The 8,298-nt window shown below is 29.8% G+C and overlaps 3 non-coding genes across 3 annotated transcripts; all 3 read left to right on the forward strand.

Moving 5' to 3' along the window:
* The first annotated feature begins 1,898 nt into the window (after positions 1-1,898).
* Trnay-gua (transfer RNA tyrosine (anticodon GUA)) lies at positions 1,899-1,981 on the forward strand. The gene has a single exon. It is a non-coding gene; the product is annotated as a tRNA-Tyr (tRNA).
* An 86-nt stretch (positions 1,982-2,067) lies between these two features.
* Positions 2,068-2,138, forward strand: Trnag-ucc (transfer RNA glycine (anticodon UCC)). Its single transcript has one exon. It is a non-coding gene; the product is annotated as a tRNA-Gly (tRNA).
* A 6-nt stretch (positions 2,139-2,144) lies between these two features.
* On the forward strand, positions 2,145-2,217 carry Trnai-uau (transfer RNA isoleucine (anticodon UAU)). The gene has a single exon. It is a non-coding gene; the product is annotated as a tRNA-Ile (tRNA).
* The last annotated feature ends 6,081 nt before the right edge of the window (positions 2,218-8,298 follow it).

Genomic DNA, 8,298 nt, shown 5'->3' on the forward strand with positions numbered 1-8,298 from the left:
CGAAGGAATCATGAGAGCAGGAAAGACGACAAAGTTAAAAAAGCTTATCGCAGAATGAGGTATTGAAGAACCACAAATTTTTCAATTAGAAGGAACAACAAGAGAAACACGTCAAATTAGACCAGTTATCACTTTTCGTGATCATATCGATTTGACAAATAAAATTGAAGATGCCATAGCTAAAGGACACAATGTTCTATTTTTTGATGAATTTCACTTTTATCCATATGAGTTTCTACAACAAATTCCAAACTTACAACGCCGTCGTATTACTCTTGTATTTTGTCTATTGACATTATATAAGACAGATCCACGATATTTTTTTCAAGAATACGTTGGAAGATTTGCTGACGTTCGTTACCAATTAGACGAAGCTCGTTGTTTCGAATGCGATGAAAAAGCATATTCTAATTACATTTTACACAACGACAGTAATAATTTGGTTGGAGACGCTGATAAATATCAAGTATTATGTATTAAACATTATATAGAAAAGACTAAATATAAATAAAACTATGAAAAATAAAAAACAAATAAATCAATTAACATACGAGGAAAGAATGTTTTACTACACACACAAACATAAAGGAATAACAAGTAAACAAGTGTGAGTTAACTACTGAGACTCGAAAGATACCAAATCGGGAATATTAACTACTTTTGAGGAACATTTTTCGGTTTATTGATGATTCTTGAATAGAATGAAGAAAGCAGGAGCCAAATGATACATGAATAAAGAAGGTTGTCCTGTGTTTTACAATATTAAATCACTTAATATATACAATAAATGCTTTGATCCAAAATCAGCATTAGTGAGTGCTTCTATTTTGGCGAAAAAGATTATCGAAACAGGAGAAGAATTTGGATATTTAAAGTTTCTTGAAAAGTTCAAATACGAAATCAGTATATTTAAAAACACAACTATATATCTTCAAGAAAAAGATATAAAAGCTATTTGTCAAAAATTAGAAATCAAGAAACACAATTTGTGAAAACTAAATGAAGAACAAATCGAACTATGTAAAGACATTAAATTTCAAAGTCCTTTTTTTAAAAAACATAGATTAACTAAATGATCGCTATATCGAATAAAAAGAATGCGATTTAGTACAATAGAGGTTGACAACTTATACTTAGACAACAAATATAAAAAAAGTACGAAAACACATACTAAAATTAAAGATATTATCGAAGAATATGTTATCGAGAATGACATTAAAATTAAAAAAGATAAAACAAATCATCTTTTATTGTCTGTTTTTCGTAAATTGTGAATTTGAAACGATTACATTTTTTCGCTCGATGAAACACCTAAAAACATTAAAGATAAAGGTTTTGAGGTTGTTGGTAAACACTATAACATTTATGGAGAGAATAAAATATTCACCAGTAGATGACCAGCATTGCATCGTTTCGCAAGAGTTTATAGGAAACTCGAACCTAAAACAACAATAGAAAAGAAAGAAACATTTTTACAATATTTAAAAAGAAAATTATTTGGAGGAGGAAAAGTGTAGTATAATATATTCGGGGATGTATAGGTTCGATTGGCGTAGTTTCTTTTTTTAACAAATGCAAAAACAACTACAAACAACCTTTCAATGTTGATGAATGAATCCTCATTGGTATCTAATAACACGTTTCAGTTTTCACCGTCATATTAGAGAATATAATAACAAAAAAACCCCTTAATTGTCAGTTGCGGGACAATTTCGTAAATAGCAACTAAGTTTCGTTTGAATGATCATATAAAGCGAAATTAAACAATCATGATCAAATTGCGTCAAGAAGTGGGTGCAAATCCCGCCATCTCCACCATTTGGATCTGTGGTGTAATGGATGACATGCCTCTCTGTCTAAGAGGAGATAGCGAGTTCGATTCTCGTCAGGTCCGCCACGGAGGAGTAGCGAAGTGGTTAAACGCGTCTGACTGTAAATCAGATTCTTTTTAGATACGGGAGTTCGAATCTCTCCTCCTCCACCATTTGCTGGTTTAGCTTAATGTGGCAAAGCACCCGTCTTGTAAACGGACGAGTACAGGTTCGAGGCCTGTAACCAGCACCATTAGCAGATGTAGTTTAATGGTAGAACTTCAGATTTCCAATCTGACTATGGAGGTTCGATTCCTCTCATCTGCTCCATATAGAGCCATAGCTTAGTGGTTATAGCGCTCGCTTTATAAGCGTGAGGTCTTGGGTTCGATCCCCAATGGCTCTACCATCGGAAAGTAGCTTAGATGGAAAAGCACTCGGTTTGGGTCCGAGAGATCATAGGTTCAAGTCCTCTCTTTCCGACCATTTAGCCCACGTAGCTCAATTGATTAGAGTAAGGGTGTTCTAAGCCCTAGGTTGGAGGTTTGAATCCTCCCGTGGGTACCATATAAGGAAAGGAGGAAAAAAAATATGGAAAATAGAATAGATAAAATTAAACGAATGTTTGCTGTTGACGATGAAGTGTCACGTTGCGAATCAAAATTGCGAGCCGATCTCAAATCAAAAAAAGTTGATGTACAACGACTTATGACAGCACATTTGGATATTAATTCGATCCCTAAAGACATTACAAAAAAACAACAGGCGCGTCGAAAAAAAGTGTACAAAAGTATAAATAGCATGATAAAATATTACATAAAGGAATTAAATAAAATAGGAGGTCAAAAATAATGACAAATAGAGAAAATAGATTAGAAAAATTAAGAGAAATATTACGTAGTATGGTAGATAGTAATAACCCAAAAAGAAAACCAATGAGTTTCAGAAAAAAACACGCGGGTCCAATCGCTACGGATGTTTAGGAGGAAAAGAATAATAATGACAAATAAAGAAAATAGAAAATTGTTTTGAGACAAATATAAAAAATTTCAATCACATCAAGATTTGTGAGTATATAGTGATTTAACGGATAGAATAATGTTTGGTCCAAACATTAAAGATGCTAGTATTGAAAAAAGAATATTGGATGTAATATGAGATAATTCAAAAATTGAAGATTTAAATGATAACGATTTTCATAAATTAAAAGAAGAAGTTCTAATCGATATTTCTGAAATGATTAAATGTAATGATAAAATTTTAAATTCACAATTAAAATTTTTAAACAGACAAAAAGATACTTTGAAGTCATTAATATTTTTTAAAAAACAACAATGAGGAGAATATAGATTTTATTTAGAAGAAATAATAACAAATGTAAACAAACAAAATCATTCTTTCAAAGATAAACATGTATATCTTAACTATATAATTAATAATTCGAATAGTGATAATGTTACTTTTCGATATACTATAGGTTTGGATAATAAAAAAAAACATGGTATTTGAGAATTTGATATAACTATTTATCCCGCGAGTGGACAGTTAAACGTAGAACATAATGGTTACAATATGAGAGTTTCTGGACCATATTATAATGTGTTTAAAGAAAAAACAGATATTATTAATCGAATTAATGAAGCAATAACGGCATATATAAGCCATAATAAAATAGGAGGTCAAAAATAATGACAAAAAATAAACAAACAAAAGAAGTTTTAAGCTTCTTACAAAAAAACAGGTTAGACAGTATCGTTTTAGGAGTTGGCGCATTAAGTTTAATTGGTGCCATCACTGGAATTGTGTTACATAGTATCACATTGAGCAAAAGCGTACCCACAAAAGTAACAATCTATGATGAATTAGTAATTAAACGAGACGCAGATTTTGAAGCTCAAAAAACAGCATCTATTACTAAATATGGAATAATTGAAGATGCTACTATAGAAATTACAACCAAGTTAAAATATGAAATTGGAATTGGAAAAAAAACACCCATTACATTTAAAGAATTATTAGCGGAATCAATCAAACAAGATTATAAATTAAATAGTCAATTTTTCATTGAAGCATTAGACGAAAAAATCATACTTATTGAAAAAGCTATTGCTAATAAAACAAAGGAAATTGAAGATAGAGGATGACTAAGAAAATCATATAGAGAAGATTCTGTAGCTTCCGATGAAAGTACCGCTGATGTAATGGAAAAACAAGACTTAACACCTTTAAGAGAAAAAGAAACAGACGCCGAATTTGAATTGAAAGTATTAAAATCAACACTAAAAAAATATGAATCAGCTAAAGAAAAATGAGGATCATATGGGTTAAATTTTCCTAACAATGATATTAAAGAAGACGCAATTAAAGAATTGTCAGAACCATATAAAACATTTGATAAAGCGTTATTGCTTTCAGAAAATGATACACAATACGGATATCACGCAGATCGTGTAGTAAATAATAGCATTGGGCTTGGATTAGCAGGTGTTGCTTTCATCGTTTTAAGCTTAGTTTTAACAAGCACAGCATTTAAATTGTGAAAAAAATTAAGAGGAGGAACAAAAAAATAATGAATAAAATATTTGAACCAAATAATAAAGATATACTCAACAACATTTATGAATGCGATTATTGTACCATTCACTGCCTAGACGAATCATCACATCTATTATTTACACCATGTTTTGAGCATAAATATATTGGTTTAGAACTAATTAATGATGTTTTAAACCTTGGTGCTTTGTGTACTGACGCAGAAGCCATTGCTAAAATATTCAAAATCTCGCTAAAAGAAGCGTATGAAAAAGTAAGAGAGATAAACGCAATTAAAAAAGGATATATCACAAAATAAATGAATCATTGAGACAAATTAGAACATGAAAAATATTTCTACAAGGAGAGAAAAAGTGAAATATATTTTTCCTACAGATTTTTTGATGGGAACGAAAATTCAGAATATAGAATAATCGAAGACACGATAATATATAAAATATATACTAAAAAAATAAATGTTAAAGGTCTCAAAAGTTTATTTAAAAAATATAGCGAGTTGGATATCAAAATAAGAGAAACATATATAGATACTTCACAACATATATTATTAGAAGATATAGAAGAATCAATTAGTTATATTTTACATTGTGAAATGATGAAGCGATTATTGAGTTTTCATATTATCAAACTAGAAGAATTGCAAAATGATAAATAATAAAACGTTAAAAAAATTTTGAAACTTAGAAGACATTTTATTTAAATTGGCACCACACGCTAAAACAATAGTGGTGAGTCCAAAACTTGATGGGGTGGGAGCATTTTATGATGCTTCTACCAATAAGTTAATTGTTTGCCGTTCTTGATCAGAAATAACAACTTTTTCCATAGAAGGAATATTGGAAGTCGGCTGGGGCGAACTTGTTATGAAAAAAGAAAATGGGACACGAAGAGACGTTGTTGGTCTTCTTAATAGGAAGCAAAAAGTGGAACGACATAATTTAATTGATTTCATTAATTATAAAAATGTTGAAAAAACAATAAAAATTGATGAGTTAAATGATTACATCGAACAACAAAAACAAATTGATTATCCTATTGACGGTATTATTATCGAGCGTAAATACGCGTTCAAATTACCAGGACCGACGGCGTGTGCAACAATCAAAAAAATAACTACACAATTTGGAAAAAAAACTGGTAAAATAAGTTATATAGCATGATTAAACCACCCTGTTAAGTTGAATGAAATTTTCGCTAAGAAAGTTAATTTATCAACAAATAAACAAGGATACAAGGTTGGAGACCACATTGTTATTGAACTGAAAGGACAAGCAGTACCAATAGTGATACGAAAGGAGAACATGTAAAAAATGAAAAAAGGAAAATTTATTGTTGTCGAAGGAATTGATTATTCTGGTAAAACAACATATATTAAAAAATTAAAAAAAGAATTAAAAAAAGAAGGATTGAAAGTACTTACAACATGCGAACCAAAAGGTATAAAATTTGGACGCATTATGGCAAATAAAATCTTTTTCAATGATAAACTAGATATTAGTTCACGAACTAAAGCAGTTTTGTTTATCGGAATTGGATGAGAATTATTTATGAAATATATCAAACCACAATTGAAAAAATACGATGTTGTTATTTGTGATCGATACATTTTTAGTACTTATGCTTATCAAGTTTTCGGTGGAGACAAAACAATTAATGAACACGAATTATTAGGATTATATAACGAAACTATTTTAGATGATTATTTCCCTGATGAAATTCATTTTCTCGATTGTCCTACGACTGAAATAATGCGTCGAGCAACAATTCGAAAACCAACAAACAATTACGACGAAAAATGCCTTGATAAAAAGTACGTTAATCTAATACGTTCTGCGTTTCGAAAAACATTCGATTTTTTCAACGCTAAAGGTGGTTACGCCGTTAAACAACAAATAGAAAAAGTTACAATATATAGGAAAACAACCCAAGATAAGGAGCTTTGAGGAGAAATATGAAAAAAAGTAATATAATTAAATGAAACCGAAATGATGATCGGAAATGATTTGATTTCGAAGAAGACGCAGTACGTTTCGAAACTGGATTAATGTTTGGTGTTTTCGGAGCAATGAAAACCGGAAAAACCACAAATGTCAAGAAATGACTGGATAGTTTTCTAAAACCTGATGAAATACTATATGTAGTACCGGAAGAATCAATTCGACCAACAGACAATTACGATAAATACAATGTGTGTAAATTAAGTACATCATTATTAAGCCACGAAGAGTTTTCAAAAATTGAAAAAAATTGTTTCTTGTGGGATATGGGACAATCATTATCGGTTTCAAATAAATCTTTATTTTTCGAATTTGGAAGCGAATACGATTGAATCACGAAATTCATTAAAAAACCCAAAAATATAAAAATGGTTGTGTTTGAAGAATTAGGTTTTTTCAACCATTTAATGGATGACGTGTTAATGATTTTTCGTTTTTTACTTTCGAGAGGAGTATCAATTACATATATTATGATTAACAAATATAGCTGTATTTTTCGAGATGAAACAGCAATTATTGATTTTTTAAAAGAAAGAAGTCATTATTTCACTGACATTCCGTACAATAAATGTAAATGTGGAAACAATCTTGATGCTGAACACACGGAAGATAAAAACCTCGAAAATACAGAATTAAAAACACCTGAAAGTTTTACAGGTAGAAAAAGATACAATTTATATTGTTATCAGTGTATAATAAATAAAAGAACGGAGAACAAAAAAAATGCTTAATATAAAAAAACCGATAAACTGAAAAAAAACAATATTGAAGGTAGTATTGGCTATTAATTATTTAGCCTTATTATTTACGACAATGTCAATAGTAATATGTGCGATTAGTGACGTAGAATGAAGTGTCATCGGAGACATGAGTGGAGATAATAATGCGGTGTATTTTTATTACCTTCTTGGTTTTCCAATGGGGGCGTTTGCTTTCCTGGCAACAAACATTTCGTTTTTCTTTTCAGGATTAAACATTGAACGAAAATGAAAAGATTTGAAATCATTTAGCCTTGTACAATCAGGTTTTATATTTACAGTTAGTGGATTGATTCCACTTTACACAGCATGAGTAGGATATTTTTTATCACTAAAAACAACTGGTTTTATCATTTGTGGTATAATCATACTATTACTATTCATCGTACAAATTATTTTAGGATATTATTTTATAGTTAGAACAAATAAAGGAGGACCAAAAAATGGCCAAAAATAACAAAAACATAGGAGAAAAAACAATGAAAACACAAAAAGAAAATGCTATTGATTTAGCACAATTTGAATATGACAGATTACAATTAATGTCAAAAATTGAATCACTTGGAAAAAAATTAAAAGCTGAATTCAAAAAAAACAAGAAAGACAAAGAAGCAAGTATTAAATTTAGAGCACTGCATGAAGATATTTTACAAACATCTTTTGATTATTCAAAATTATCAGCAGTTGTAGAACATCACACTAAAAAATACATGGAAGAAAAAGAAAAAGCAGAACAAGCAAAATACAAAGCAAATAATAAAAAATAAGGAGAAAAAAATGGAAACAAATAAAACACTAATGTTAAAGAAAAATAAAGAAGTATTAGAAGTAATTTCAGCTCAAGATTTGGTCGTTTTAGACGGTTTTATCACAGCAAAAAAAGAAGAAGCGTGTATTAAAGAAAAAGTTAAATTACACAAAGAAGCAATGATTAATTACATGTCACAAAACGAAGTGACTAAAATTATCGGAAAAGATAACTCTTTTTCAGTAACGATGAAACAACCAGTTTCTATGCGAAAAATTAATTATGTTAAGGTAGTTAAAGATATCGAACTAGAATTTGGCATCCCACCAGCTAAGTTGGAAAAAATTATCAACAAACATACAAAAATCACAGAAGCAAAACAAACCATTATGGCCAAAATAAACGTGCCAAAACAATAAGGAGAAAAAAAA

This window comes from Styela clava, unplaced genomic scaffold, assembly GCF_964204865.1.
Source record: "Styela clava unplaced genomic scaffold, kaStyClav1.hap1.2 HAP1_SCAFFOLD_37, whole genome shotgun sequence".
In the NCBI taxonomy this organism is placed as follows: domain Eukaryota; kingdom Metazoa; phylum Chordata; class Ascidiacea; order Stolidobranchia; family Styelidae; genus Styela; species Styela clava.